The following is a 9,591-nucleotide window of genomic DNA, read 5'->3' as shown; positions in this document are numbered from 1 at the left end:
TTTTAGGGTTCATTTTCACAGCTTTTATGATTTGTCTGTCATCAACTACTGTTGTTTTCTCAGTCGATCAGGTAGTTGTTGGTGTCGCTGGTGGTCTCCAAACTCTTGGTTTCTCCATGCCCTTTGTTTTTGCTAGAGCTCTAACTGACTTCCTCTTTTCTTTTAGCATCCAAATTGCTTGCTTTTCTCTCAAAGTCAGCTCTGTCATCTTCACTGGTTTGTGTGTGTCATCATCGAATGCAAGATTCAGAATATAGAAGTAATGGATATAACTGATACGACACATTCCCTGCTTTTAATATCTGAAGAATTAATGCAACAGGACACAGCTGATCACTTAGAAAGACCTGTGAGCCAACTGCTCCAATACTTATGCTCACATCAGATAGAGGGATGAAACTATAAAAGTGCTGAACTTCTTAGCTGGTAAAACATCTATGTGTTGAATCAGCAAATAATAAAATGTGACATTCTGTAGTTTTGAAGTGAAGTGAAGTGACATACTGCCAAGTATAGTCGGAATTCGTGCTCTGCATTTATCCCATCCAAAGTGCACACACACAGCAGTGAACACACACACACCGTGAACACACACCCGGAGCAGTGGGCAGCCATTTATGCTGCGGCGCCCGGGGAGCAGTTGTGGGTTTGGTGCCTTGCTCAAGGGCACCTCAGTCGTGGTATTGAGGGTGGAGAGAGCGCTGGACATTCACTCCCCCCACCTACAATCCCTGCCGGCCCGAGACTCGAACCCGCAACCTTTGGATTACGAGTCCGACTCTCTAACCATTAGGCCACGACTTCCCCGTTTGTCTCATATTCATCTTTTATTCACATAAATGTCTTGACTCTACAGCCAACAGAGCAATTATATATACATATATATGCATTATTCATTTAATTTCTGATGTACTAAAATAACTAAAAATTATATTAAAATGATTAAAAAACTATACAAGCATGTAAGAAAAGTAAAAATGACAAATACATTTGTGTGTGTGTGTGTGTGTGTGTGTAATGATGTTATTACATTTTAATTGATGAAATTATATTTTTAGAGTCAATATTTCTATCTGCATTTCATTTGTTTATAATATTTATAGTAGGCTTATTGAATCTCAAACACATCATGATGCAAAGAGGATGTGTTTGTAATGCATGAGCATTTATAAGTTTATCTATTGAGTGAAAAGTAATCTGACACCCACAGTGTTTCCTGCTGGAACATTATTTCTCAGTGTTATCACATACAACAGAGCCTTTCACCGCAGGCTTAAAATATAGGTCTCAGGTTCATTCTGACAGGGTCACGGAAAGCATGCAAGATGCAAACCATACAATTTGTTTAACAGACTGTAATGATATCCTAAACTGCTGAAATAAAGGCTGTGGTGATTTTAATATTTTATCTGAACAGCCATTACGGTTAATTGAGTGTTGAAAGAGACAGATGCTCTTAAATCTGACGGCCAAAATAGATGGATTTCAAGCACTGCAACATCATATAACGTGAGTTTGTTCCATCGCAGAGATGGTTTTCACACTACGCAGAGGACCAAAGCATCTGTGGAAAATGGCTGTGCTAAAAAGAAACTTCAGATGGTTTGCAGGGTTTCTCTTGCAGCTCCATCAATCTTGGAACAAGAACATATGGCTGAGCCGAGAAGGAAAACCTCCATCAATAGACAATCAATAATCTCTCAAAAGAAACGAGAGGGATAAGAGAGGATGAGGTCGGGGTTTGAGGAGCTCCTGGAAAGGTGTCTCATGAATTTTCTCCAGAACAATGTGAGGGAAAGGACTGAAGCTGAGCGAAAGGATCTGGAGCTGATGGTATACATGGCTGGAAGGAGTGAGAGAGAGAACATAAACAGAGTCCAGGATCCACGCAGAGCTGAGAGAGAGTGAGAGAAACTACACAACATTCATCTGAAGGCTTTTGTCTGGAACAGTGTTATTTCAGTATCATTGAGATTTTGTCAAAATGTCATGTGGTGAAACTTAATTATTTATTAATAATTTATTCATATTTAATTTATTTATCTGTGAAATTAAAAGAGAAGAAAAAAGAGAAGTACTCTTACATTATTAAGCATGTTATTATAACTTTGTACTTGATAATTAGAGGCAAGCTCATCATGCAGGGTAGTTTAGAAGAGCTTGCCTTAGACGTTACTCAGAATACGAGTGTTTTCAGTGTGTGAGTGTAAGTCTATTATAAACACAAAAGTTGTGGTCCGCTAGATGCAGTTTGGGCCCAGAGAACATGAGTCAGACTGTTTATTATGTGTGTGTGTGTGTGTGTGTGTGTATGTGCGTCATTGCTTGACAAGGCTGGTTGAGGCACTGTGAGTATATTGTGAAAGTTGTTTTGGAGTATATGTGGGAGTGGGTTAGGCAGACCTGTACAGCTAGGCTAAAGGGCCTAAGAGCCTTATTTATGAATAAAAATATCTCTCTAAAAGGCCTTTATCATCGAGTGGCCCCTCATTTCCTCCCTATCTATATATAAGTGTCCATGAAAAGGCAGAATCTCAGAGGAGCAGAGTGACATTTACAAAAGATCATTGCTTACGATTATGTTTCCATGCATTAGAAAGCATTTCATAAAACATGCAATTGTACAATAACGATAAATCTGATATATAATGAATAAGATTCCTGATATCGAATGTTAATGAACATTTTCATTATAATTTACATATTTATGTATGCACTGAAACATAACACATTGTTTATGAGAGTTCATGACAGAAGTAGCAGTATGCGATTCATGAACGAATCATTGTTTTGGGTCTTTTCAGCGAATTATCTGGTTCAAAACCGGTCTGAAGGATTTGTTTGATCTCAATTATAACTCACTGAGTCAATGAATCATTCAGTCACAGAGGTTTACAACCTACTGGAGGGGAAAATGTCACTAAAACTTGAATAACAATCACATTTCGACCAATTTGCATGGATTTCTTCCAGAATTTTCTTGGTAGACCCTTAACAACCATACATGATCTTTACCTATGGCTATTTTTGACCAGACAACATTACTGTCCACACATTCATTGGCAGGAAGATCCCTAAATTCAACTGAGATCTTCATTGTCTTCTAAACCACATCTGCGCTCCACACTTACAGACAGATTAGCCTACAGCTATTTTTAAAACACAGTAGCAGTTACTTATTTGTGGTACTGGACACCTTATGTTTTTATATTTGGGATGAATGAACAAAGAAAAGGAAAGGAAAGAGACCTTGTTAATAATAGACTGTTTTGTTGTGCTGCCAGCCCTTTTGTCTCTGTTTCTTTTCACAGTTTTTACAGAGTGATGTAATCTCTTCTGTGGCTTCTGAATTATGCAATACCATATGCTTTATCCAAGACAGTGATTATGGAACATAAGCCATTCCTGCCTTCTCCGCTATAAGCGCTGAACTGAAATGATGAGATGATGCCAGACTTCCTCTAAAGAGTGAGAGAACTGTCCACTTTTGCAAGTGGAAAATGTGAATTTTGCAACTTTAAGCATCAAGTGAGTTCTTGATTTTTAATATTTATAGCATATAGTATAAACAACAGCATAGGAGCAAGAGTGCTGGTTTCCCTCAATAACAGCATGATTGGAAATGAGACACTGATTCTAGCCAGCAAAAAAAAGTTTATGGATATTCTGGCAAGGTTCTCTGAAAATAATGAAATATTAATAGAATTGTTGTTCAAAGTTATCTGGTCTTTAATAATGTTCTCAAAACGTTAGCACAAAAAAAAATATTCAGATATTTTTGATGGACACTTTATTTTCTAAACTTCAATTTCAGTTTGACATTCATGTAATATTTTCTGAATTCAAAAGTAACGTTCCAATAATGTTTGCAAAATTATAAAATGGAATGTTCTTAATGTTCACAGAACCAAAGACAAAATGTGTTTAAAACATTTAAAATACTGAAATTGAAGAGCAGTGGTATTTGGTCTCTGAATAAATCCATGTTTTTGAACAAATCATTTGAGGAATGGTGTAAGGATTCATAAAGACAGTCCCTTGATTTGTTCCTGAATGAATAGGTTGAATGAATGATTCAATGACTCATTAAGACAGTGACTTGCTGCCACCTACTAGCAGTTATAGTTTCATATTTAAAAGTGTCTTGCCATTTTTTTCTATAATTTCATAGTCATGTTTTCAAAATGTTATGCTCAAAACATGATGCCAACAATGCCAAGGTCCTGGGTTTGATTCCCAGGGAATGCATGAACCGATAAAATGTATACACTGATTGCATTTTGCATTTCTTCAAAGCCTCTGTCAATTGTATCAGGGTGAGGGTGATATATGTGATCACAATATAAGGGTCTTATTAAACCTCAAACCTGCCTCTCTCTCTGACACACACTATTCTCTGTTGTCTCACTTAAGAACAATGCCCTAGGCCTGTTTCTGAAGACATTAACTTGCTTCAGCATCTGCTGCTTGAGTCCCCCAAAGAGTCACAGTTACACAGAGTACAGAAATATGAAAACATAAAAAGTGCAAAGAAAACATTTATTTTTACTTATTTCAATGATATGATTCAATAAAAAACATTTACTTTCCCTCTTGAAGTCATCACGTTTCTGTGGGTTGTCTTTGTTTGAGATCATTTGTGAGATCTAAATGACTGAAGAAACATTCACCGCATGGCTGGAAGAAGAAAAGATCAGTTCTACTGAAAACAACTACCGTAAGCAGTTGCAAAACTCATCACAAACTTATCCTGACTTTACACACCCAACCAGAGCCAAAGGTTTAATAAGTGTATTCCAGTTCGACAGGACTGGAGTTAGAATGAGTGCTGCTGTCAGAAAGCGAATGGGAACGAGGGAGAGAGAGAGAGAGAGATTGTGTTTCAGTCTGTCTTATTCCCTTTTCCTCTTCTCATACTTGAAATCTTTCACTCAGCATTCAAACTGAGGCTAGTTAAAGTTTAATTACAACATCAATAGATGGATGTGAGCCCACTCCAGGGTTCTGCGTATCACATTTGCTTACCTCTGCCAGACAGGAACCATTGTAAAGGATTTTGTTTTTCTTTATCCAAGTTTACTTATTGGATTTTCTTCAAAATACCAAATCGTAGGAATAAACTCATATTAAAGTGAGGATGATCATCATAAATGAAAATGCAAAGACTTTCAGAACACAAACTTTCTCAAATTGGCCCAAAACCAAGCTAAACAAACAAATTAAAAGTGCCAAAATAACATCAAAGTGCCAAATCATAAATTGCTCATATTAAAGGGATGATTATTATCAAAAGAAATTAAATTTTCCCTCCGATTTCAAAGATAAATAGTTCCTTGCCCTATATAAAATTAAATTAAATTAAATTAAATTAAATAAAATTAAATAAAATAAAATAAAATAAAATAAAATAAAATAAAATAAAATAAAATAAAATAAAATTAAATTAAATTAAAAAGTAGCATTCATCAAAGTCCCAAATCGTAGGAAGTAACTCATATTAAAGGGATGATTAATAAAATAAAATAAAAAGTGTGACAATGACAACTTCAATCTACCATTAGAAGAGACTAATTTAAAGAAATGAAATAAAGCAATGAAACATATATTAAAATATTTTGAGACAACAGCTCTGTTTTGACCATCTAATAAAGACCCAGAGAGAAAACAGCAGCACAATGTGGGAAGAACTGAGCTGAACTGGGTCTTTGGCTGGGGAATGAAACTGTCATGGCCGGGACGATCCCTCTCTACCAACCACAAACCCAGAAACAGCCTGCTCATCCACATTCATCTCTTTTTCCACATTCATCATTTTTTGTCCTGTTTTCCATTTCTCTCCCTCTGTCGAATAACTCCTTTGCTGAGTAGTTTGAAAGTAATGAGAATATTTTCTGTGACAAAAATAAAATGCATTACTTTTCTATCAAGTTCATGAAAAATGTGGTTTTGTTGCAGGATTACAAAATGCCACAAGAAGTGGCAAAACACCAGTGTTGGGCAAGCAACTTGGAAAATGTAGTGAGCTAAGCTAACATTTACTCTTCTTTAAATGAAGCTTCACTACACTAAAGCTACAGCCCTGGGAAATGTAGAAAGCTAAGCTACAGCAACATAGCAAAAGTACTACATCCAAGCTATTTAAAAAAAAAAAAAAAATTATATTGAACCAACGTCATACCAAGTCAATGCTCTCTCAGTGATCAATAAAACTGTCAGTCACGCAGATAGATAGGCATGTTCAGTTTAATTGTTTATTCAACATCTGTTCCAAACCAATTTGGCAACATAATCAGTATCAAATACAGGGCCGGACTGACCTCAAATTGTGACATAGACAAAATCAATGTTTTGCTGTCGGCCGGAAACCTCCTATTGGTATAGTGGCTTTATTGTATAAAGATACATTTTTATAAATGGTAACACTTCACGATAAGGTTCAGTAGTGAACATTAGTTAACTGTGTAGTTAACATGAACTAAGAATGAACATTACTTCTGCACCATTTATCTTAATGTTAATTTCAACATTTACTAATGCATTATTAAAATCAAAAGTTATTTGTTCACATTTGTTAATGCACTGTGACATGAACTACCAATGAATGACCCTATTTTCAATAACTAACATTAACAAATACTGTAATGAATATATGTTAATGTAATACAGTAATGAATGTATTTTATACGTTGTATGCTCATGTTAGATAATACATTAGCTAACATTAATGAAATCGTATTGCATAGTGTTACCATATAGATGTACAGGCCTTCAGATAGGCTACATTTATTTGCATCGTTGCATGTATCATTATATTAAAATAAACATTTCACCAAAATCAAGTTCAAATACGAAGCTTTTGACCAGTGAATGTTTTGTTTGTTTGTTTTTCCTGACTCGTGTCCCGTTTTCCCCAGTTTTCTGTCATTATGTGGGCGTTAAGTTTTTTTCTGTTATTTGGCCAAAGTACTTATCATATTATGAAAGATTCAGGACTTCGCACAAGCTATTTGGCTGTGACTTGACAACAAATGCTAGACTAAGAAACTCTTCTCCGCTCCTCAAATACAATAAAAAAAAAAAACATTAGCCTTTATAAATAGTGTTTTTTTGAGTAAAGAAAGCGCTGTACTTATTCTTATTCAATCAACAGTTCTTTAGTTACCTTCAGACAGCAAACAAGCTGAGAAGCTCCAAAATGCACGCCGCACTTCATTGACGAGAGAGGCGGGAGGAATAATGAGGTTTGACTGACAGTTTGAGGAGCCAATGGCGTTAAGGGCTTTAGTGTCTGTGCTGATCCAGGACCAGTGATCCGTAACAGTTATATTTACGGTTTGAGCTCGAGTTTCAAAATGCTTTCTTTGGATAAAGTAACGTTAGCTTTTGTTGACGCTACCACGCTACTTGATCAAAAAAAGAGCTTAGCTACTGAAAAGCTATTTGATTCAGAAAGCAGCGACGCTACCATCACGCTACTGAGAATTGTAGTTAAACTAGTAGCGACGCTACTGACCATCACTGCAAAACACTCCGGTGGCTCAAAATGTAGGGGGTATCCATTTCATATATATATGTATATATGTAAGGGATAATCAACGGCTAGCCGTGCATTAAAGGATTTTAAATGCATGACGTGGAGGCAAAGAAGAAGCCTTGCCTCCGCGAAGTGTATTTAAAATCCTTTAATGCACGGCTAGCCATTGATTATCCCGCTTATTCCATGGTAATTTGCCAAGTTATAGACGAGGTAAAACTAGAATTGCTCTTTGCAGTGCAATATTTGACCAAATGGGTAAATATGACAGTTATTTTCGTCAGTTACGGCACATTAGCTCTAGCATTCTGCCCGGTTCAAAGCATACAAAGAAATGAAATAGTGCAGTAAGACCACATTTATTTGAATGAATTATAGCATGTATTTCAATTATCGATCGAGAGAGAGAGAGAGAGAGAGAGAGATGACAGTTGTGTGTACCTGCTTGCTGAGTGTGTGCATCTCTCTCTACAAACAATTACTTCAAAAACAGCAATTTTAGCATCGTTGCTAAAGAATATAATGTAGCGATCTAGTATATAGGCTAGGAAGCCTTAACAGCAAGTGTATGTGTGTGTGCAGCGCATTCTGTGCTCTCCAACTTTCTGTGTGTGTGTGTGTGTGCGAATGATGCGTGTTGGTTAGTGTGCATCAATTAAAGCAGCGCATTAATATGGAACGATGATTAAACTGACTTGGAACAGTGCATTAAACGGTTTTACTGCATACCTTCCAGCCAATCAGAATCCAGTATTCAGACAGACCATGGAATAAATAAATATTGTATATATAATCAATTTTCTTATGGAGATAATAAATATGATTATTATTATATAATAATGTATAAGTGTTATATAACCGTTGCACTGTGTTTTGCAGAAATGGGTGGTCAGAATAATTAATTTAAAAAAATAATAAAAAAAAATATTTAAATAATTGCTGGTTCTGTTTTTATGCACATAAACTTGCTCCATTTGAATTGCCTTCAGACTCATGTGAGGTTAGAATTATTTTAAACAGCACAAATGTAGCTGTAGATTGAGTAGGAGAGGAACACACATAGCCTGAAGCCAAATAGTTGAAACTGTAGAAATCCTCTGTGAGGAACAGCTTGCAGCAAATCCAATATTTCTCCTGACACATCAAAAGCAGAGGTCAACAGGTACTGTGTGTATTGTTCTGGTACCATCAGAACTGCGATATGAGTCTGCACTCCTCCACATGAGTGTGAAGCTCTTGAGGAACTATACTTCCTTATTATACTTAACTTTTATTACTAAGAACAGTAACTCTATTTTAGACATTCTACTAGCTATAAGTAGCTACATGTCAATAGCATTCATTAGAGTATAAGTAGATGGTCTGCTTAATATCTGCTTACATATATTTTCTTTTGAGGGTCCCCAATAGATATTCTACTGACTATAAGTAACTTCCAAGTACGTCAACTTATTCTACTAACCAAACAGTCTACTAAAACTCTAATACACTAAAGACAGTTAGTTGACATGTAGTAGCAAATTAATTATAGTTAGTTGATATGTAGTTGCAAAGTTACTTAGTAGAATAACTTAAAGTGGATTATTAAAACTTAGTGTAACCCTAAGGCCTCTAGTACTTTTCTATTACTTGTAGTTTTACTTAAAATTTCTATAATAATTACATACATAGGTAGACAATTTACAAAATAAACATTACACTGGTTATTATACATAAATATTGTCCTAGAAAAAAAATGGTCTTCTACTGTTTTTTGTTTTTTTTTTACTTCAATTTTACCTCGGAAATTGCTAGAACAATTGACAAATAATTTAATAATTAAGTATCACATCGAGTTAAATGTGAAATTCACATGTAGAAAGACTAAAATTGCATTTTCTTGTAAAACACACCCTAATAACCTGTTTTGTTCATTTCAAAATGTATTTATTTATTTTTTGGTATTTTCAGTCTTTCACCAATAAAGATAGTTCCAAATAAAGCACATCAGAATTGTACGTCTCTAAACAGTAGCGTTTGGTCGCTGAATGAATCTGCGTTTTTGAACAAATCAGTTG

The sequence above is a fragment of the Barbus barbus genome (genome assembly GCF_936440315.1).
Source record: "Barbus barbus genome assembly, chromosome: 23".
In the NCBI taxonomy this organism is placed as follows: domain Eukaryota; kingdom Metazoa; phylum Chordata; class Actinopteri; order Cypriniformes; family Cyprinidae; genus Barbus; species Barbus barbus.
This window is presented reverse-complemented; position numbering follows the sequence as displayed.